At 47.4% G+C, this 22,571-nt stretch overlaps 1 protein-coding gene across 1 annotated transcript in view; it reads left to right on the forward strand.

The window, feature by feature from the left end:
- SEC23A (SEC23 homolog A, COPII component) overlaps window positions 1-22,571 on the forward strand; it is a 981,910-nt gene that overhangs the window by 718,467 nt on the left and 240,872 nt on the right. The gene's annotated exons all lie outside the window — the stretch shown is intronic.

The raw sequence follows: 22,571 nt of genomic DNA on the forward strand, positions 1-22,571 counted from the left end.
TTGTAAATTTGTTCCAAATATGTTAGTGAAAAAAAAAAGCCATGTTACTCAATTATGGTTTTGATAAGTTTTATGATTGATGTAGAATTTGCAGTGTTTGTTTTTCTAGACTCCTGGCACCACCCCAAAACCCATTGAGCAGTATGTAAGTGAGATGTGATTCAGGTAATGATCGGTCTCATGAGGCATTAGGATAGGATAGGATATTTATTTATAAAGCGCGCAAATGCAAACAGTGTCTTGGCGCTAGTGTAAGTGGGTGAAAGTCACAAGGTAAACAGGCTATATTGGTGGAAACAGCAAGGTTTTTAAATCCTTCCTAAACGCTAGATGGTTAGGCTGCAGTCGCATAGCAAGTGGCAGCTTGTTCCACAGCTTAGCTGCACAATGGGAGAATGTTCTTCCACCCCATCTCACTCTCCTAATTTTGTCTACCTGCATGAGGCAGGCTTTACTAGACTGTAATGTCCTGGCTGGGATATAAGGTTTAAATAACCTTTGCATATCCTTAGCCTCACCCCCATAATACACTTTATGGACAGTACATAAGGCCTTAAACTCCACCCTTTGCTGTACGGGGAGCCAGTGAAGCGCTCTTGTTCCCTTCGACGTTGAATTGCCTTCAGGAATGTTTAGCAGCAGGCTAGCAGCTGCATTTTGCAGGGACTGTAATTTGTTATTCTGGGCTTTATCAATTCCCAGAAGCAACGCATCACAGTAATCCAATTTAGAAAGCAGGAGACCCACTACCACTTTCTTTTGTAAAGCCTGGCCAATGAAAGGGAAGATTTTTCTCAGCTTTTTTTATAAGGTGGAAGCAGGAAGAGGTAAGGCTGTTTACATGAGCTGAAAAACTGAGCTGACTGTCAAAAATCACCCCCAGATTCCTGACTTTGGGCACCGGCTTAGGACATTTACCTGCGCTAGTTGGCAACCACGAGGAATTCCACAAGAGTTGTTCTTGCCCAAATTCCATGACTTCCGTTTTATCTGTATTGATTTTTAGATAGCACTGGTTCATCCAGGTCAGAATCTCCAGAAGACAACCATGGAACCTGGCAGCGGTATGCTCAGGTTGCTTCGCCAGCGAGATGATTAGTTGGGAATCGTCTGCATAAGACACCATTACAAAACCGTGCTTCCTGACAAGTCTGGCCAAGGGGGTGACATAGATGTTAAACAGAGTTGGTGAAAGCACTGAACCCTGCGGCACGCCACATGGAAGACCAATTAGCAATCCCTCCCAATGCAGACTTTGTTCTCTTCCTTCCAGGAATGATGTAAGGAAAGCCAAGGCAGAACGCCCTATGCCAATATCCTGCAACCGCTGGACTAGCAATGAATGATTTACGGTGTTGAAAGCTGCCGACAGATCTAACAAGACGAGAATCGCCTTGCCCCCTCCGTCGACAGTCTTCCGGATCTCCTCAGTTGGTAGCATAAGGGCAGTTTCTGTAGAGTGATGACATCTAAAACCATGTTGGGTCGGGTCCAGCAAATTATTAGTATCAAGATACTCTGTTAGAGTCTTGTTCAATGCTTTCTCCAAGACTTTAGCTGCTATGGGAACGCAGGCTATTGGGCGAAAGTTTTTGGGTTCTGAGGGGTCCAAAGTGGATTTCTTGGGAATAGTTCTAATTATCGCTTTCTTCCAAGCGGTGGGGTACTTCCCCGACTTCAGCACTTGATTAATCAGAGGTGTTAATTGGCCTCCGATTTGACTCGCCCCTAAATGCATGATAGTAGGGGGACAAGGGTCAGTGGGGGAACCTGATTTTATCGAAACTAATAAGTTACAAATATCCTCATTAGTGACTGCAGGAAAGCTAACTAGGCTAGAATGGACTGGTTTCGCCTGAGTTTGTAGTTCGTTATCCATATCTAAACGACTCTTCAAGAGGTCATCGTAGATAAGGTGAACTTTATTTTGAAAGAATGTGGCCAGGCTGTTACACATGTCTTGATTGGGCTGAAACCTATCAGCTTGCTGAGGTTTAGATAGAAATGTGATTGTCTTAAACAGTTCTTTGGCCGAATGGCCAGCTTTCTCAAGTTTTTTAGCCCCGATGATGGCCTCTTTGTACTGTGTAAGGGCCTGGTTATATATCAGCTTGCTATCCTTATTAAGTTTTGCCTCCAGAGTCGTTCAGCTCTCCTACAGCTGATTTTCAAGCCTTTCAACTCTGGGGTATACCATGGTGTCGAGGGCTTGAGCCTTTTTGCCGTCACCAATTTCTCACGGGCCACAGTATCTGCTGCTGACAGAAGCCACTGATTAAAAGCTGCTACTGTCCTGTCATTGGACTCACCTGCCCAACTCTGAGGCTGACTCAGCGCAGCTTCTACGTCGTTTGTTTGGACCTTATTCCAACATCTGACTTTTGATTTCACAGCAACGTTCTGCCTATGACGCCCCTGCAGAAAGGTGTTGAACTTAAAGTAACTGCTTTATGATCCGACCACGGGAGGTCATTCACCTTGGTCACCTCGATATCTACGTTATTGTGGAATATGCCATCCAGTATATGGCCCGTCTGATGGGTGGGTTCCATAACCAGTTGGTTAAAAACAAAAGCTGCCATGTTATCTAATAATCTGCCAGTATCAGTATTATTAGCTAGTTCTAAATGATAATTGAAATCACCCAAAATTATCATGGACTCCGAGTCAATACAAGATTCCAGATGTGTCACCAGAGCTTGTGAGAAAAAAGCTTTGGACCCAGGTGGACGATAAATAAGGAGTCGCTGTAGCTTCCAAGAATTGTGTGCTTTTATAATAAAATGAAATGCCTCTGATGGTAGATCTGTCACTGCTTCAACATACAGTTTTAAAAAATCAGGGTTAGCTAGTGGACTCCCAAACCCTCTTTCATTAAAGAGTAACATAATCTGATAGGGACACCTATCCGCACCGGGGCCACGGTATCCTACTGGACTCATTCCCAGGTCTGGACCTGCGCTGGTCACACCGCCACAGTGACCATCCCCGGCGCCGCATCCACATCAGAGGTCCTCAGCGTCACCGGCTCCTCCACAATTCTCATTCCCGATGAAACTGAGCCAGTCGATCGTCCACCAGCGCTGATAGCGCCTTATGGCTCCATGCGTTAAACCTGCCCTATTCTGAAGGTTAGGGAAGGCTCAGGAGGATTGGGAGGGGGAGCAGGACCCCTTAGAGGTCCTGTAACTTCAGCATATGAACTGGTATGAGGAACTGTGATGCCAGTGGCCTGGACACCTCCTCAGATTCTGCAGTGCTGTCTCCCCTTAACCTGGCAACGAAGGAGAGGGCATCATTCGCTGTCGTGGTGGGCTGCGGAGGTCCTGGTCCTGCAGCTCACTATGGTGGCAGTCAAAACTAACGTCTGGACAGAGGTCCTGCAGCCTGGTGTCTCCAGTTTGGAACCTTTGCTGCCTTTCAATGAAGCCTTGACGAACATTCTTCTGGGCACCTGGTCCAAGCCCAGCACAGTGGCTCCTGTTAATAGAACGATTGCCCGCCGCCAACGCCCTGCACCGGGTGACCCAGCTTTCCTCACTGCCCACCCCACCCCATCAAGCTTGATGGTTCAAGCATACACTTCCCGTGGCGCTTTCCCTTCCTAACCCCTGGACAGGGAATCCAAGAGACGGGAAGGCTTTGGGAAGAAAATGTTCTCTTCCGCTAGTCTAGCATTGCAGTCGGTGAACACTGCATTCCTTTTGGGCCGTTATTGCCATTCGATATGGGACACAGTTGAGCAGATGTTGCCCAGAGTTTCGGAGGAGAACCGGATTCTACTCTCCCAGGCCATTTCAGACGGGAGAGGTGCAGCAAAGTTCACCGTCCAGTGCGCCTTGGACACTACAGACTTGCTGAGCACAGCGATTTCCATGACGGTGGCCGTATGTCGCCACGCCTGGCTGAGAACGTCTGGTTTCTCAGTGGATGTCCAGGCTAATCTTTTCCAGATTAGACTACGGGATTGCTATTCTCGTAGGCCTGCCCAAAGCCAGTCTAGCACCATTAAGAGCTGTACTGAACTCAGCAGCTAGACTAGTCTCGGGATCCAGGAAGTTTGATCACATCAGTCCAGACCTAAAAACATTAAACTGGCTCCCACTTGAAGCAAGGATCCAGCTGAAAGTAGCCTGCATGACTCATAAGGCTATGCACCATAGCACTTCCATCTACCTGGCCAATAAGCTGGAGCGGTCAGAGGGCAGTCTCTCTTTGAGAAGTACCAGTTCACTATTGCTGAAACCACAGAAGCTTAACAAGAAGACAACATACAACCACTCATTCTCTGGATTAGCACCTAGAACTTCGAACTCACTATCAGAACCAATCCCCCAACTACTGCCTTAAAAATAGAAATGAAAAGATTTCTGATGAACAAATATCTCTATTAACAACTTTACGGAACACAGGATGAATCTTGTGTTGACTATATTTGATTGTGCTTCAACGTACTAAATGTATACTCTGTAATTATTGCTGCTGTCACTCATACCTATCTTTAACATTCACTCTGTCAGTATAACCTGTCTACCATTTGTTTATCACTCTGATACCCTGAAGAGTCACATCTGCATTTTAAAAACTCCTAAAAATAAAAAATCACCACCACTGACAAAACATCACCTCGGACAGGTGGGTGTTGCAAATAGTCCAAAGAGGCTACTCCCTCCCCTTCAAGACTACCCCTCCATTGGTGCCTCCAGTGTACGATCTGCTGACGGAGGATCACCTTGCCTTACTCCACGAGGAAGTCAAACCTCTCTTGGCTAATGGAGTTGTAGAGCAGGTTCCCAGGCCAGAAAGATGCTGTGGTTGATATTCTTTCTATTTTCTGGTCCCAAAGAAGGACAGAGGCCTTTATCCTATGCTCGACCTAAGAGCCCTCAACTACTTCCTCAAAAAGGAGAAGTTCAAGATGCTCACCCTAGCTCAGGTCCTGTCTGGCCGGGACCCGGGAGACTGGGTGGTAACGCTGAGTTTGCAGGATGCCTATATTCATAGCCCGCCCTGCCTGCCCTTTGTTGCAACCTGCGGTTTACAGTGGTCCACGAGCACTTAGTTTGCCGTGCTCCGCTTCGGCCTCACCAGTGCCCCTCGGTTGTTCACGAAGGTGATGGCGGTGGTAGCAGCCCATCTGCGGAGATCAGAGGTTCCAGTCCTTCCATAGCTCAACTACTGGTTGTTAAATCCGGGCTCGCCCCAAGCAGTCGTCTCCCACCTCCAGGCTATGGTGAACCTCCTGCATTTACTGGGGTTCACTATCAACATGCCAAAGTCACACCTGACTCCTTCTCATACGTTCCTTTTCATTGGAGCTTTTCTGGCCACAGTGCAGTTTCGGGTCTGTCCAAAATATATCAGGCTATGATAATGATGTTTCAGCCTCTATCCTAGATTTCAGTGAGAATGACTCAAGCTATTGGGGCCCCATGGCCTCCTGCATCCTTCTCGTGGATCATGCACAGGTGGCACATGTGGGCACTGCAGTGGGTCCTGAAGTTCCAATGGGCAAAGCATCTGGGGAATCTCACCGATCTGGTTCAGATATCAGAGGGCACTGCAAAAGACCTGCAGTGGTGGTGCAAATCGCAATTGAGTCAGAGGCTGTCCCCTCTCCCTCCCCCACCCAGATCTCACAGTAGTGTCTGATATATTTTTTCTGGGATGGGGCAGCCATCTGGGGGAGGTGGAGGTCAGAGGACTCCGGTCTCCAGCGGAAGCAAATCTCCATAACAACCTATTGGAGCTTTGTGCGATCCGATTGGCACTTAAAGGATTTTTACCATCCATCAAAGGAAGGCTAGTTCAGGTGTTCATGGACAACACTACTGCCATGAGGTACTACAACAAACAGGGTGGAGAGGGGTCGTGGACTCTCTGTCAAGAGGCCCTGCGCCTCTGGACTTGGAACAACATGGGATTTCCCTGGTAGTTCAACACCTGGCCGGTTCTCTGAACACCAGAGCAGATGAACTCAGCTGAAGGTGCCTTGCGGATCACCAGTGGCATCTCCATCCGGAGGTGTTACAAGGTCTATTTCAGCGGTAGGTAGAGCCTTGGTTAGATCTGTTCGCCTCCATAAACAACGCACAATGTCAGCAGTTTTGCGCGTTGGATTTTCCAAGACAGCTCTAGCTCAGCTACGCTTTTTGTTGCAAGTGAAGCTCAGGCCTCCTATGCACCTTTTCGCCCATACCACTCCTGCCCAGAGTGTTCAAGAAGTTATTCTTGTAGCTCTGAATTGGGCACAGAGTGTTTGGTATCCCGAACTTCTGGATATGAGCATCGATCCTTCGTTTAGGCTGCCCATTCAGGATGATCTTCTGTCGCAGCAGCAAAGGAGGGTCCTCCACCCGAACCTGTCCACTCTCCACCTCCTTGCATGGAAATTGATCTGCTATAGATGACAGCTTTTGACCTTCCTCCCGAAGTCTGTGAAGTTATTCTGGCAGCCAGGCGTCCTTCCACATAATCGGTATACATCTTCTGATGGAACACATTTTATAAATATTGTACAGAACGGTTTATTGACCCCTTATCTGCTTCTCTGGCAGATATTTTCTTGTTTATCCTTTCTTTGGCCCAGCAGGCCTTTGCTTTGGGCACTTTGAAAGGCTACCTTTCAGCCCTCTCTACTTTTCTTTGGCTGCCAGATGAGTCTTTGCTTTTTAAATTCCCACTGGTGCAGAGGTTTTTGAAGGGGTTAGCCCACTTGTTTCCCCCTTCTCATTTTCTTATGCCACAGTGGGACCTTGATTTGGTCTTTACTTTCTTAATGTGTGCACTGTTTCAGCTGCTGCACAACTGCCCTCTACAGTTGCTCACTATCAAAACAGTTTTTATGGTGGCAATTACCTCTGCCAGGAGGGTGAGCAAACTGCTGATATTCATCTCAGCCTCCTTACCTGACAGTCTTTCCGGACAAAGTGGTACTGAGAACTAGGGAATCCTTTTTGCCCAAGGTTTCAACTCACTTCCATCTGGGACAGTCCGTTATTCTACCCACTTTATTTGCACCTCCGCACCCTTCCATAGAAAAGGAGCGTCTTCACCATTTCGGGTGGAAGACCATCTCTTTGTAGGATTTGTGGGAGCAAGAAGGGCGTGCTGTTCAAAAGAAGACCATCTCTCAATGGATATCCTCTGTATAAAAATCTGTTACACTTTGGCAAAGAAGCAGCCTCCTGAAGGCCTTGTGGCCATTTCCACCAGGGAGAAGGCAGCCACCATAGCCCTTCAGCGTGGTGTTCCAGTTGCTGATATCTGCCAAGCGGCCATGTGGGAGTCTCCGCACACGTTTGCCAGACACTATTGCTTGGATTCTCAGGTTTGCAGGTAGGGCCTGTTTGGCTGCTCTGTTCTGCAGGATTTTCTGGTCTAAAGCTTTCCGTAGTCCCTCTTCTGGGGAAAAGTATTGCTTGGGTATCTGTTCAAAGGTAGGGAATCTGCGACTAGATGTCTGTCAGATGGACATGTGACTTACCTTCGGTAACGCCTTATCTGGTAGAGACTTAATCCAGACACAGATTCCTTACCGACCCATCCATCCTCCCTGCACTGCAGAATAGTTTTTAGTGTCAAGGTTGTTCCCCTTCAGGGCCCTAGCCGTTCTTTTTTACCACCATGGTCAGTCACTTCATAGCTCCGTGTTTCTGGTGTGGAAAGTCGTGGACAGTACTGACTTCAGCGCCCCGAAGTGGCAGTTATATTGACGACGCGAATGACATCCCTCAAAGGTGACTGACGCCACCTACCGGTGCGCAGGGGTACTGCTACGAAAAAAGTTCTGTATCCAGCCTGACACCTGGCAATTTAAAGATAAGGAATCTGTGGCTAGATCATGTCCCTACCAGATAAGACGTTACCGAAGGTAAGTAACTTGTCCCTCACGAACACTAGAAAACGACAAATGTAATTTAACGATGTATTTTAAAATCAGAAACCTAGTCTAGTGGACACGATATCAATTGTAACCACAATAAACACAAACTATATGGCAACAGCAATGCTAACCAATGATCCAAAATCACTGGATCAAAAAAACATTCACACATTTCCCCTGATCTGAAATCCCTGAACTGGCTGCCTTTTGAAGCCAGAATACATCTGAAAATCGCCTGCATGACGCACAAGGCTGTCCACCTGAGCTCACCTGGATACCTCGCTCAGAAGCTGACGGTTTCTGGAGGCTCCAGAAACACTAGAGGCACAAACAATTTCTTGCTAAAGCCCCAAAGATTTTGCAAGGAAAAAACCTATTAGCGCTCCTTCTCAGGAATGGCACCTAGGATCTGGAACTCACTCCCCCCTGAAACCAGGCTCATCTCCTCCACCATACTTTTTAAGAAAGAAGTAAAAGCTATCCTCATGGCTAAATACACTTGAATTATTACTGGGTATGATATTTACAGTCGCTGTACCATTCAGTTCTGCTGATTTTTTTTCTTTCTCGTATTATTGGCCTTCCTGATTGTTTACTCTATTACTTATTTGTACTTGTATCATTATTGATGTATCTGTCTGATCTGACTATGCTGTTGAGTCTGACTATGCTCCCACATGTACCTTCCCCACCCCAATTGTTATGTACTCACTTGCTATTACCTTCGTCTGTAAAACGCTCTGATATCTGCAAAGATCTTGTTCGCGCTATATAAAACTTTCAAAATAATAAGAGGAAACATTACAACATATTTGTCCCCATTCTGCTACTCCTAGGCACTAAGCTAATCCTAGCACAGCAGAAAATGAAACATATTTTGAGTTTCATAGATTGTTGAGACATGCTTGCCTGTTTGAAAAGTAAGAATTGTGCTCAGTATGATAGCAAGGCCAAGGTCGAGCTCATCATGCGTATCGATGCATGTGTCCACTCAGGGATCAGTAGTGGCACATGTGCTTGTGTGCAGGTGCGTTCCCAGGTACTGCACCCAATGGAGAAGTGTGCCTCAATGGTTAGAGCGGCAGACCCTGATGCAGAGGTCTGGCCCGGGACCAGGGTTCAATCCCCCGCCTCGGTAGGTCTTGGGCTTGAAAATTCCACGGACCTGATCATTCTCGCCTCGGTGCCTATTCCAATCATGGAGTCCCACTGCAACTCTGGGCAATAGCTTGCTTAATCTCCACAACGGCCCCCACAACGCTATGGATGCCTGGCCTCCTTCTTGGGGGTGCCCAGGAGTGGACGCCTCACAGGGAAAGCCAGGATGGGTTCCACAGCGGTATTCGTACAAGCGCCTTGAAAACCTTGCGGGTGAGTAGTGCGCTATACAAGTATCAATTTACAATTTACATCTGGCCACAGAACTCTAGAAGTCTCTTCCATGGTTCAAAAGGTACCCCGAAATAGACTAGAACTTGGCAGTGATACTTTTATTAGGTGTTTACTGTACAGCAGGAATCCTCTTTGCAAGATGAACGACAATTATTTGACAGACCCAGGTATCTAGAGGGTTTATATTGTGGCAAGAATGGGGTGTGGTTGCCGATGCACATAGGTGCAGTAGTGAAGTCATGTCGGGTGACTACGAGCAAGATGGGATGTGGAAACGAACATGGCTTATGGATGTTTGACTACGGGACTAAAACACCTAAGGACTTCACTAAATTGGACATCATGGGCATATCCATACTGGCAGACGTTTGGCAGCAGGATGCATTGAAATCCTTTGCTCATCTCCAGCAGGAGTTTTAGCTAGCGAGCTCAGAATTCCTTAGATGTATGTAATTCAGACGTGCTTTTGGGACTCATGTGCCCGATGGCATGATCCTGGCTCGGATACGACCCTGAGCTTCAGTTGGACCAAGAAAGCTATCTTGTTGATGTGTAAGGCGTTGGTAAATAACACAGCAGCCTCAGTGTTTAAACTTGGGGCAAGATTGGTGACTGTTTTGAGGTACATCGATGACACAGATTGGACAGGGCAGTGCCCTCAGGAGGTGGCCATAATGGCAGTATTCAGATTGGTGCAGAGGGTGTACCATCTCCATACAAAGATAACTTAGAAACCATGTTGGAGGGGGAGGCTCTCGGGATGGCAGGGGTCACTACCTCTGGCCACCCAGGGACCCTCCTCCTCCATGAACGTTGCCGAGCACTTAGTCTGACCCTCATAGAGGAGGGTTAGGCATTTATAGTTGTGTACAGTAAGGTCTCACCCCCAACAAAGGGACACCACACCAGTTGATGGTACAAATAACAAGCTCTTTATTTCACAGAAGTAATCAGGTTCTCACGGTCCAAGGATACACTATGCAAACAGGTGGGGGGGTGGGAGTTTTCCAAGTACGTGGGGACTACGGGACTGCTCGGTGGGGATTCTTTGGGAGAGACTTTGGCCGTACTCACAGTCTGACAGTAGAGGGGGGCAACCAGCATTTGGGCTCGAAGTACCACACGTTGGATTCGGTTTCTTGGGGCGGTGGACAGTAGCAGGGGCACTGCCGGCTCTCAATCCTCGAGCCACGGGGGTGATGGGTGGTTGGCAGAAGCGGGATATACCACGCGTGGGGCTCTCAATCCTCGAGCCTCGCGTCATGTGGGTATCTCCCAGGCGCAATGTCCCAATGTCCCAATGTCCGGTTCACACTCTGTGGTTCGCCGCCGTCTTGTCTAGCTTCCAGTCCGTGTCGCCCCGCTGGCTCGGCTCGTACTCGTCGAGCCGCGGAACACGTGGCGGATGACAGTGCGCAGCGTACCAAGTGTACGGTTCGCACTCAGAGATTGCCGGGGGTTCCTTCAGAGCACAAATGCGGTCCAGTACCAGGCTCGGGCCGCGATCAAATCAGCAGGGCTCGAATGGGGAGTACAGAAGGTTGTTCGAAGTTAGAGGAGCCGCGACCATGTCAGCAGGGCTCGCTCCGGGTACCGAGAGTACAATTCCTTCAGTTCCAAGTCGGAGGAGCCGCGACCGCGTCAGCTGGGCTTGCTCCGGGTCGGAGGGGTTCTTCCTTCGTTTCCGATCACCGGGAGAGCCGCGACCAGGTCAGCAGGGCTCTCTCAGACGATAGCATCAGAACAACTCTGTCCACCGCCCGGCGGCCCGTTATAGTCCTTTTCTCCTTTGAAGTCCGGAGCTGTCGTAGACGGGTCTCTGGTGCTCCGGTGTTGATTTAGGGCTTCCTGCCAGCTGGTGTCTTGTCGCCCGATTCCCAGATGACCGGCGGGGAGTGGGGCCATCTCTGGGGGAGGTAGGAGGTGGGATCGAAACTCCTCCACCCCCCTCATTTGGGAAAGGCTTGCTACTCTCGGCCTGGCATGGGCGTTTGGCGCCCCTGTCCTTCTTGGTTCGGGGCCCTGCATGGGGGGTTTTTGGAGTCAGGGGTCTTAGGACGGGTGAAGTCTAACTGGGCTTGGTACTGTTTCGTTCTATGGCTAGGCGTCATGAGTCCGGGGGATCGGGGTGCTATACTGGGGTGTTTCTTACTTCCCCGGGGTCGGTGAGGGCAGATGTCCGGGTTACATCAAGGGGGCTGCGTACGGGGCTACTTTGGGGGGCCCTGGAGAGTAATGTAAGGAGACCCACGCCAAGGGGGCCAGGTCTAACAAAGAAAACCCATTGAATTGTGTGGCAGGGGCTGTAGCTCCTTTTGATATTTCCTTAGGTGCATGACTTCTTGAATAGGGTGAACAACACACTGAACACAATAATTGAGGTCGATACAGATAGTAATGTGTAAGTGATGCTTCTGGGTATGTGCGGGGAGCCATTCCCATCCAAATTTGCTAAATGTATTTGTAACCTGGTACTAATAGTGGCTAGACGATATGTGGCTAGGAAATGGGGTGGATGTGATCCACCAACAGTGGAGGAGTGGAAGGTTAGCTTGGATTGGTGTATGTTGATAGGTAAATATGTTTCTCTTCCAGGGGATTCTCCTCAATAATCGTAAGCAATGAATTCCTCCCTATGTGCCGGGATCCCGGAGCACATATTAAATATATAATATACATATAACAAGCATTGGCATAGTCAATAGGTCTAGCTTTTGTGACCTTTTAAGTATTTAGTTATGCAGCACAACATCAACTGTTACGTGGCTTAACACTTATAAGGTCCCAAAGGCGAGACCTATCGCTATGCCAATGCTTGTTATTTTTTGTTCTTGGGGGAAACTGGGCTAATGCCAGGAGGGTCAAGGGTGAGTGGCAGGGAGGTGAGGAGTGAATGCCAGGAGGGACAAGGGTGACTGTCAGGCCGTGGGGGTGAAGGGTGAGTGCCAGGGAGATGAAGGTTGAGTGCCATGGAGATGAGATGTAAGAGTCAGGAGGGTCAAGGGTGAGTGCCAGGGAGGGGAAGGGTGAGTGCAAGGGGTGAAGGGTAGCTGCCAGGCCAGAGGGATGAAGGGCTAGTGCCATGGAGGTGAAGGGTGAGTGCCAGGGAGAGGAAGTATGAGTACCAGGAGGGTCGAGGGTGAGTGTCAGGGAGGTGACAGTCAGTGTCACAGCAAGTCAATGCTGAGTGCCAGAGAGGGAGAAGGGTGAGCGCCAGGTGCGAGGAGTGACTGCCAGGCCTGAGGTGTGAAGGGTGAATGCCAGGGAGGTGAGGGGTGAGTGACAGACTGCAAACAGTAGTGAGATGGGGTCTAGAAGGAGGTACGGAGATCATCACCCGGTGTGTGCCAGGCTGGGACGCACCAGTGCCCGGCCAGACTTGGGTGGACGCAAGAACTTCTGAAAGGCAGGTGTCAGGTTGCTCGTAACCTTAGTACAGGGGTGCCCAGGAGAGAGTAACGTCTTCAAACAAGAAACTATTAAAAATCCTGAAAACTCCACTTTATGGTCTTGCAACCTTATGTGGAAAATAATTCGCAAATTAATGGGCTTCTATAGCGGACTTGCAGCTTGTTACAGAAACTTATTGAGCTGAAGTTTGCAATGCAAAGAAGCCAAAGCTAACACAATTTGAATTAGTAACGGTAAGATTCGCAATGAACTAGAGACAAGTAAAACAAAGCACCCCAGTATTGAACCGAGGATATTGGTCTCCTTTTCACAGCTGACAGCCAAATAACAGGGTGTTGTGGAGGACTCGAATTCTGGTGGAATCAGAATTTTTAAAAGTCAATTTTTCATAAAACTTTATTTTTAAACTACTCTTTTGGACACACTAGCGTATAGTGCCATGCGAGTGCCACTGCCCTTCTCCTAAGACACAACCTCTGTGAAACAAACCCATTAGAATAACTGTTTGTTGTTTAAAACTAAGTGGGGTATGAATGCAGTTTAGCATTGTGGTTATTGCTTGAAGGAAAGATAAGAAACCTGGTTACCTTTGTCTGTACCACTGATATCTTTGTGGATCTGAGAAAATGCATGGAGTGGTATGGTTGACAGGAGACGTGCAGGCTGCTTAAAAATTGTAGAGATTGGATTGTCAAGCACTAGGAAACAAGAGTGAATGCTGAATAAAACTAGAAACGTGAACACTTACACAGGGAACACGGCCGTGAAGGTGAAACTGATCGTGTGAAAGTGAAACTGATCGTGACCACGCTACCTGGCTGAGACGAGGCTGATAGGCAGTGAGTGGCCAGGGAGTGGGTGTGTGTGTGTGGTTGTGTGTGTGTGGTTGGTTATGTACGTGTGGTTGTGGGTGTGTGGTTGTGTGTGTTGGTGTGGTTGGGTGTCATTGTGTGTGGTTGTGGGTGTGGTTGTGTGGTTGGGTGTGTAGTTGTGGGTGTAGGTGTGTGTGGGGGTGTATGTGTGGTTGTGTGGGTGTGTGGTTGTGGGTGGGGTTGTGTGTGGTTGTGTGTGTGGTTGTGGGTGGGTGTGTGGTGGTTGTGTGTGTGTGTGGTTGGGTGTGGTTGTGTGTGGTTGTGGTTCTGGGTGTGGTTGTGTGGGTGTGGGTGTGGTTGTGTGTTGTTGTGTGTGGTTGTGTATGTGTGGTTGTGGTGTGGAGGTGGCTGTGGTTGTGTGTGTGGTTGTGTGTGGGTGTTATTGTGGGGGTGTGGGTGTGGTTGTGTGTGGTTGTGTATGTGTGGTTGTGTATGTGTGGGTGTGTGTGTGGATGTTGGTGGTTGTGTTTGTGTGGGTGTGTGTGTGGTTGTACGTGTGTGTGTGTGTGTGTGTGAATGTGCGTGTGTGTGTGTGGTTGTGTGTGGCTGTGTGTGTGTGGTTGTGTTTGTGTGTGTGTGTGTGTTTGTGGCTGTGCGAGTGTGGTTGTGTGTGTGGGTGTGGTTGTTTGTGGTTGTGCGTGTGTGTGTGGTTGTGTGTGTGGGTGGTTGTGTTTGCGGGTGTGTGGTTGTGCTGTGTGGTTGTGGTTGTGTGTGTGGTTCTGGTGTTGTGGTTGTGTGTATGGTGTGTGTGGTTGTGGTGGTTGTGTGTGAGGTTGTGTGGGTGTGGTTGGTTGTGTGGTTGGTTGTGTGTGTGGTTGTGTGTGTGGTTGTGTTGTGTGTGTGGTTTTGTGGCTGTGTGCGTGTGGTTGAGTGTGTGTGGTTGTGTGTTTGTGGTTGTTTTGTGGTTGTGTGGTTATGGGTGGGTTTGTGTGTGTGGTGTGGCTGTGTGTGGTTATGTGTGGGTGTGGTTGTGAGTGTGGTGTGTGGTTGTGTGTGTGTAGTTGTGGGTGTGTGGTGTGTGGTTGTGTGTGTCATGGTTGTGTGTGGTTGTGCGTGTGTGGGTGTGTGTGTGGTTGTGGTTGTGTGTTTGGTTTTGTGTGTGGTTGTGTTTGTGTGGTTGTGTATGTGTGGTTTGTGGTTTTGTGGCTGCGTGTGTGGTTGTGTGTGTGGTTGTTTGTGGTTGTTTTGTGGTTGTACGGTTGTTTTGTGGTTATGTGGTTGGTTGTGTTTGTGGTTATGGGTGTGGTTGTGGGTGTGGTGTGTGGTTGTGGGTGTGTGGTTGTGTGTGTGGTTGTGTTTGGTTGTATGTAGTTGTGGGTGTGTGTGTGTGTGGCTGTGTGTGTGGCTGTGTGTGTGTGGTTGTGTATGTTGTGGTTGTGTGTGTGTGTGGGTGTGGGTGTGGTTGTGGTTGTGTGTGTGTCTGTGGTTGTGGTGTTGTGGTTGTGTCTGTGGTTGTAGTGGTTGTGTGTGTGGTTGTGTGTGGTTGTGTGTGTGTGTGTGGTTGTGGTTGTGTGTGTGTGTGTGTGTGGTTGTGGTGGTTGTGTGCGGTTGGGTGTGCGGTTGTGTGTGTGGTTGTGTGGGTGTGTGTGGTTGTGTGTATGCGGTTGTGTGTATGTGGTTGTGGTGGGTGTGGTTGTGTGTGTGTGGTGGTGCTGTGTAGTTGTGGTTGTGTGTGTGGTTGTGGTGGTTGTGTGTGGTTGTTTGTGTGGGTGAGTGTCGGTGTGGTTGTGTGTGTGGTGTGGTTAAGTGTATGTGGTTGTGTGTGGTTCGTTGTGTGTGGTTGTGTGTGTTTGTGGTTGCATGTATGGTTGTGTGTGTGGCTGTGGGTGTGTGGTTATGTGTGTGTGGTTGTGTGTGTGTGGTTGTGTGTGTGTTTGTGTGTGGTTGTGCGGTTGTGTGTGTGGGTGTGTGTGTATGTTTGTGGGTGTGTGGGGGTGTGTGTGGGGGTGTGTGTGTGGTTATGGTTGTGTGGTTGTGTGTGTGTGTCTGTGGCTGTGTGTGTGGTTGTGTGTGTGGTTGTTTGTGGTTGTTTTGTGGTTGTACGGTTGTTTTGTGGTTATGTGGTTGGTTGTGTTTGTGGTTATGGGTTTGTGTGTGGGTGTGGTTGTGGGTGTGGTGTGTGGTTGTGGGTGTGTGGTTGTGTGTGTGGTTGTGGTTGTGTGTGGTTGTATGTAGTTGTGGGTGGGTGTGTGTGTGGCTGTGTGTGTGGCTGTGTGTGTGTGGTTGTATGTGTCGTGGTTGTCTGTGGTTGTGTGTGTGGTTGTGTGTGGGTGTGTGTGTGGTTGTGTGTGTGTCTGTGGTTATGGTGTTGTGGTTGTGTGTGTGGTGTCTGTGGTTGTGGTGGTTGTGTGTGTGGTTGTGTGTGGTTGTGGTTGTGTGTGTGTGTGTGGTTGTGGTGGTTGTGTGCGGTTGTGTGTGTGGTTGGGTGTGTGGTTGTGTGTGGTGTGGTTGTGTGTATGCGGTTGTGTGTATGTGGTTGTAGTGTGTGTGGTTGTGTGTGTGTGTGGTGGTGCTGTGTAGTTGTGGTTGTGTGTGTGGTTGTTGTGTGGTTGTGGTGGTTGTGTGTGTGTGGTTGTTTGTGTGGGTGAGTGTCGGTGTGGTTGTGTGTGTGGTGTGGTTAAGTGTATGTGGTTGTGTGTGGTTCGTTGTGTGTGGTTGTGTGTGTTTGTGGTTGCATGTATGGTTGTGTGTGTGTGGTTGTGTGTTTAGTTGTTTGTGTGGTTGTGGGTGTGTGGTTGTGGTTGTGTGTGGTTGTGTGTGTGTGTGTGGTTGTGTGTGTGGTTGTGTGTGTGGTTGTGCGGTTGTGTGTGTGGTTGTGTGTGTATGTTTGTGGGTGTGTGGGGGGGTGTGTGGGGGTGTGTGTGTGGTTGTGGTTGTGTGTTTGTGTCTGTGGTTGTGGTGTTTATGGTTGTGTGTGCGGTGTCTGTGGTTGTGGTGGTTGTGTGTGTGGTTGTGTGTGGTTGTGGTTGTGTGTGTATGGTGTGTGTGGTTGTGGTGGTTATGTGCGGTTGTGTGTGTAGTTGGGTGTGTGGTTGTGTGGGTGTGTGTGGTTGTGTGTGGTGTGGTTGTGTGTATGTGGTTGTGTGTATGTGGTTGTGGTGGGTGTGGGTGTGTGGTTGTGTGTGTGTGGTGGTGCTGTGTAATTGTGGTTGTGTGTGGTTGTTGTGTGGTTGTGGTTGTATGTGTGGTTGTGGTGGTTGTGTGTGTGGTTGTGTGTGGTTGTGTGTGTGGTTGTGTGGGTGAGTGTCGGTGTGTGGTTGTGTGTGTGGTGTGGTTGGGTGTATGTGGTTGTGTGTGGTTGGTTGTGTGTGTTTGTGGTTGCATGTATGGTTGTGTGTGTGTGGTTGTGTGTTTAGTTGTTTGTGTGGTTGGTTGTGTAGTTGTGGTTGTGTGTGGTTGTGTGTGTGTGGTTGTGCGGTTGTGTGTGTGGTTGTGTGTGTATGTTTGTGGGTGTGGTTGTGTGTGTGTGGTTGTGTGCGTGTGTGGTTGTGTGTGTGTGTGTGTGGTTGTGGGTGTAGTTGTGTGTGTGGTTGGGTGGTTGTGTGTGGTTGTGGGTGTGTGTGGTTGTGGGTGTGGTTATGGGTGTGGTTGTGTGGTTTTGTGCTTGTGTGTTTGGTTGTGTGGTTGGTTGTGTGTGTGGTTGTGTGGGTGTGGTTGTGTGTGGTTGTGGGGGTGGTGTGTGTGATTGGTTGTGAGTGTGTGTGGTTGTGTGTGTGGTTGGTTGTGTGGTTGTGTGGGTGTGGTTGTGTGTGTGGTTATGTGTGTGTGATTGTGTGTGTGGTTGTGGTTTTGTGTGTGGTTGTGTGGTTGTGGTTGGTTGTTTGGTTGTGTGTGTGGTTGTGTGTGTGTGGTTGTATGTGGTTGTGTGTGTGGTTGTGTGTGGTGTGGTTGTGGGTGTGGTTGTGTGTGTGTGTGGTTGTGTGTGTGTGTTGTGTGTTTATGCGTTGGTCGTGAGGAAAGGCTCGACAGGGAAGGGGGTTGCTACAGAGGAGGAGGGCTCCGTGGGAGGGGATAGTGAGGTCTGCATGGGAGGGGGTAGTGAGGGCAGAGAGCAAGGGGGTGGAGGAGCATGCTGTAAGGCTTAATGAGCCATGAAAGAAAGTAACAAGCAACTTAATGACCCGTGACTAAGGAGACAGATGGCGGATGCGCGCGTGTTCGCAAGCGCTAGGCCAGCCTTTAGCACTTTGAAAACTCACCTACTAAATGTCTCTCTGAGCAGCGCATGCGCTGGCTCAACGAGACCTAAAACACATGTACGTACTACTTGAATTTATATATATATCATCTATATATCATTTCTGTTTGTCTTCTCCCGAACTGCACACTGTACTCTGTTCGGTTTCGGTTCAAAAACTTTATTCGATTCAAACAAAGAATCATAAAAGTGTACATTTTAAATTACAGAACATGTTTACGATTTTAATTTTAAAATGAACCATCTAAAATTACACATTAAGAAAATTAAAACCTAAGTTGATACATTCCACAGATCATTTATCAAGATAAAAAACATACAAACAATAGAACCCATACTAATCACCTTAAGTCAGCAAGTATTATTACACACAATAATTATAATTGAGTGGCCATCATACAGCAACAAGTAAATACAGGTTCCCACAACAATGTACAGGTCTAAGCGGGTCCGGCAAGGAGCTAGATGGAGTCCGGCGATATCCCCGCTCTAAGACAAGGGCAGGCTCAGTCCATAAATCCCAGCGGCATACAGTACACACTGTACTCCAAACTGAAGGGTGCGTCGCCGTACGGACCTCGTAAGAATGGTCCGAATAATATTCCAACTCCAAATCCTCTCACAAAGATGACAACGCCATGTGTGATTGCCAATGTTCATTACTGTCAAACCGCCATTGAACGCGTTTCGGCGGATCCCAGCCTTGCTCACCAGTGGCGAGGCGGCATTAACGGCAGTCTTTTAACTGTTTTCATTTCCTCAAGTGAAACTACACGTGTAATCAATACAAACAGACCCGCATGCAATTGCAATCTGAATTGATACGCTAAAACACCTTGCTCGAATTTTCAAATTAATTTTATGCCTCCAAAAAGGCTTTCATTACACCCACAATTAAGGTTATGAATTTTAAAACATTTTCAAAATTTCATAAAAATTCCTCAGCCCTTAATGTTGCTCTCAATCGCAGTACCAATCAATCATGTGAGGGGCTGGGACTGCGCCAACAAGTCTCCGCAGCTACCCACTCCGGGGGACATAAGCTGGATCTTATTTTTGCAGAGGATGATCAGTTGTATATGGGTAATGTTCTCCCCATGGACTGGACTGACCATTCTCTAGTCAAATTTTATCTGAATATGGCTAACTTGGACAAGCGGGAAGAAAATCAGAGGATTAACTTTGTAACAGGAACTGAAAGTCTCTGACGCGAAAGAGAGGTCCTGAGAAGGTGTTCTCAGTGGAAGACTGTTTTTCCCAGGAAGCCCAAGTAGAGGAGAATTATACTGCCCTCTGTAGGAAGATCACCCTGGCCCTGGACTCTCTTGCACCTTGTAAATCCCGTCAGAGCAGGGGGAGACCTTCTGCCCCCTGGTTGGGGAGGAACTGAAAAACTTGAAACTTGACTGTAATCGGGCTGAGAGGAGATGGAGGCGTGAATATCTTGACGAGGATAAAAGGTCATGGAGAGCAAAAATCATAGAATACAGGAAAGTCATTAAGAGGTCGAAGGCCGACTTCTTTACCGCATTGATACTTAGAGCTCCAAACAGCTCTCGTAGTATCTTTAGTATCCTTAACAGCTTAACTAAACCAGACTGCTGTAAAAATTAGTTCCGTCCATCTCAGGCACTTTGTGATAACCTGGCTGGCTTTTTTAACAACAAAGTGACCAATATTATTGAGGAGTTGGGGAGGGTGTCCTACCCATCTGATGGGATGAATGCTCCGACATTTGTTACTGGGGACACCAGCATGATGGCAGCTAGTGGTAGCACGGAGGAGGCTGCCTCTAGGTCATTCTCTGAATTCCCTCCCTTGCAGTCTGAGGATTTCTGCAAGATAGTGGATAGTATTGTATCAGGCTCCCCCCTGGAACGGCTGCCATGTAAAATCTGGAAGGAGTTCAGGACTGAGCTTTTTCCCTCACTCCGAGGTGGGAGTTTCAGGTGTTGCCCTTAGGTGGTTTCATTCTTTTTTTATCAGGAAGGCAGCAGGCAATATCCCTCCCCCCCCCTACCAATCCGCTTCTACACCTGTCTTATACGGTGTGCCTCAGGGCTTGGCCATCAGCCCTATTCTTTTCAATGTTTATTTGAAACCCTTGATGGCGGTCATCAAGCGTTATAACATCAGGGTTATTAACTACGCCAATGACACCCAACTTATCCTCTCTCTTGAGGGAGAGCAGTCTACCTCGCTAGAGGGTTTTCATAGCTGCTTGCAAGACATGTCGCAGTGGCTGAGGGAAAACTCACTACAATTTAATATAGCCAAAACAGAGCTGCTGCATTGTGTTGTAGGTAGGAATCCCTCGGAGCTGGCCAGTAATTTTTGGCCTCCAGAGTCCTCTAACCTTGGCCAACCAGTTAAGACAGTCCGTAACTTAGGTGTGACACTTGACTGTAACCTCACTCTTGAGGCACATGTTACGAAAGTGGTGGGCTGTTGCTTGGCCATTATTCGCTCTCTCAGGAAGATCTTTCCCCTATTACCTCATCAGGCTCGCTCCCTGATAGCACGAAGCACAATAATCAGTCGGGATGATTATTGTAATGCCCTGCTTCTTGAGTCTCCGAAATTTTAATTGGACCGACTGCAGAGGATGCAATCCACTGCAGCAAAACTGGTACTTGGCTGGTCGAGACGATCCTCCGCCTCTGGAGCCCTGGCGGAGTTGCACTGGCTCCCTGTGACTCAAAGAATTAAGTTTAAATCTTTGTGCCTAGTTTTTAAAGCTCTGCATGGGAAGGGACCTAGTTCCCTTCAACGCAAATTCGAGTGGTATGTCCCAGGCAGAATCCTGCGCTCCTCTGGGTCAAAACATATAAAAGTTCCCCGATTTAAAAAAGTTAGAGCAGGAGGCAGATCATTTGGGGTTGCTGCTGCTAGGCTGTGGAACACTCTGCCTTTTGAACTAAGACAAATTAATGAACTCCTTCCGTTCAGAAAGAATTTTAAAACATGGTTATTCCCCAAGAATTAGGTTGAGCATAGGGAGTCTTCGCTGCAATGGCCAACTGAGTTTCGAGCGCCAAGATGCCTGTCAGGTGATAACGCGCTATAGAAATTAATTAAATAAATACATAAATAATACCAGAATGTTACATAAGATCTTTTCCAATGATAATATAACATTTGTCATCTGTATTCACTGTGAAAATCTATTCTGCCCATGTGAGCTATTTACATGCTGTAATCTGTTCTGGTGTTCTGCCCAAGTGGGTTTTCCACAAGTTTGTTATGCGTATATATAGAAATTCGTCGATTTGTATAAAAATAATAAAGTGTAATTTTTTTACGTGATAGTGAATATTAAATTCATTGAATTAAAACCATGATACCAAACAAATGATATATAAAACATTAAAACTCATTATTACTGTGCCCCAAGAACGGGATGTTATTATTAACTGCACTAATGTGTTCGAGATGTGTGTGCATATCTTCGCCTATGTTCAGGCCATTTGGGCTCTTTGTATCAAACTAAATTATGTACTTAGATTCAAGCCTCCTAAGGCTCTTTTGTTTATTTCATCCTCTAATTTTTTTTTTATTGCATCAATTACGTAAATATGTGAGGCCTTTTGCATCTTTATTATGTTGTTCTTCAAAATGGCATGCTACTGGGTAGCTCTTATCGCCATTTCTGATTGCTCGTAAATGCTGTAAAATGTTCTTGTGAACTTCCAAAGTGGTGCTGCCCACATATCTAAGCCCACATGGGCACTGCAGTGCATACACTGCATGATCTATCTTGCAGGTCAATCTGCCTCTTACTTTTTTGGCTCTTGGATTCAGCCCTGATGTGTATGTTTCAGTGTTCTTGCAATAAAGGCACTCCTTACATTTTGAACACTTAAGAAATCCTTGCTTTCTGGTTAGCCATGTTGTACCTCCCTGAGCTCTGCCTCCCTTCAGAGTGTTAAAAGTTTTTGTTTCATCAATGTTGCCCTCCTGTATGTTATTTGCCGGTTTCGAGGTGCTACCTCGTTTAGGACTGGATCTTCCCTAATGAGATACCAGTATTTGTTCATGATGCTTCTTATGGAGGCTTGCTGTTTATTATTTCTCAAGAAATACAGCTTTCCTGGAAGTATCTCTTTGCCTGACCATGTTTATGTTGTAAAGAAATAATATATGCCCACAAAAGGTATCCTACATATTTAATCTGTCGCCCGGTGGATAATGGAGGATTACTAATATGTACAGAGTGAAGCTTTACCTGTAATCAGGACATCACATTGTGTTGTTAGGTAGACCCTCACCCAGGCCTTGGTGTCATGCTTCATCATTGGGTGCCATCCTGGTCCCTAAAAGCCAGGATGGGCTTGACCATGTTCCAGGGAGCACTTTAGATATTTTTTCCTGCCGGGGTCTTAGATTAAAAAAGGCCTCAGGACACCAAGGTATTTCTTTTATTCACGGTGCTCCTGGCATGGTTAAAGTTATAAATAATAGGATATCTATGGAGGTTATGTTCTTACACCTATTTGTAAGCATAAACATGTTTCAGCCCTGCATTAAGGTGGCTAACGGGTCCAGAGTTTTCATCAGGGTTTAGGAGCTATGCCCCAGAATGAAGTCTTTGTCATTCAATGTTTTTGTTTTTTTTGAATTTCTTTTATTTGAGCAGATTCAAAGGGTACATAGACAGAAAATACCAAAAGAAAAAAAATATATATATAAGGAGTTTACAAACATGAGTTCAAAATAGAAAATAAAACAAAAGAACAAATATAGGTTTTGGACAGTAGAAATAAGCGCTTATAATGCATTTACAAAGTTTAAATCAATATATTAAGCTAAATAA

The sequence above is a fragment of the Lissotriton vulgaris genome, chromosome 9 (assembly GCF_964263255.1).
Source record: "Lissotriton vulgaris chromosome 9, aLisVul1.2, whole genome shotgun sequence".
Lineage (NCBI taxonomy): Eukaryota > Metazoa > Chordata > Amphibia > Caudata > Salamandridae > Lissotriton > Lissotriton vulgaris.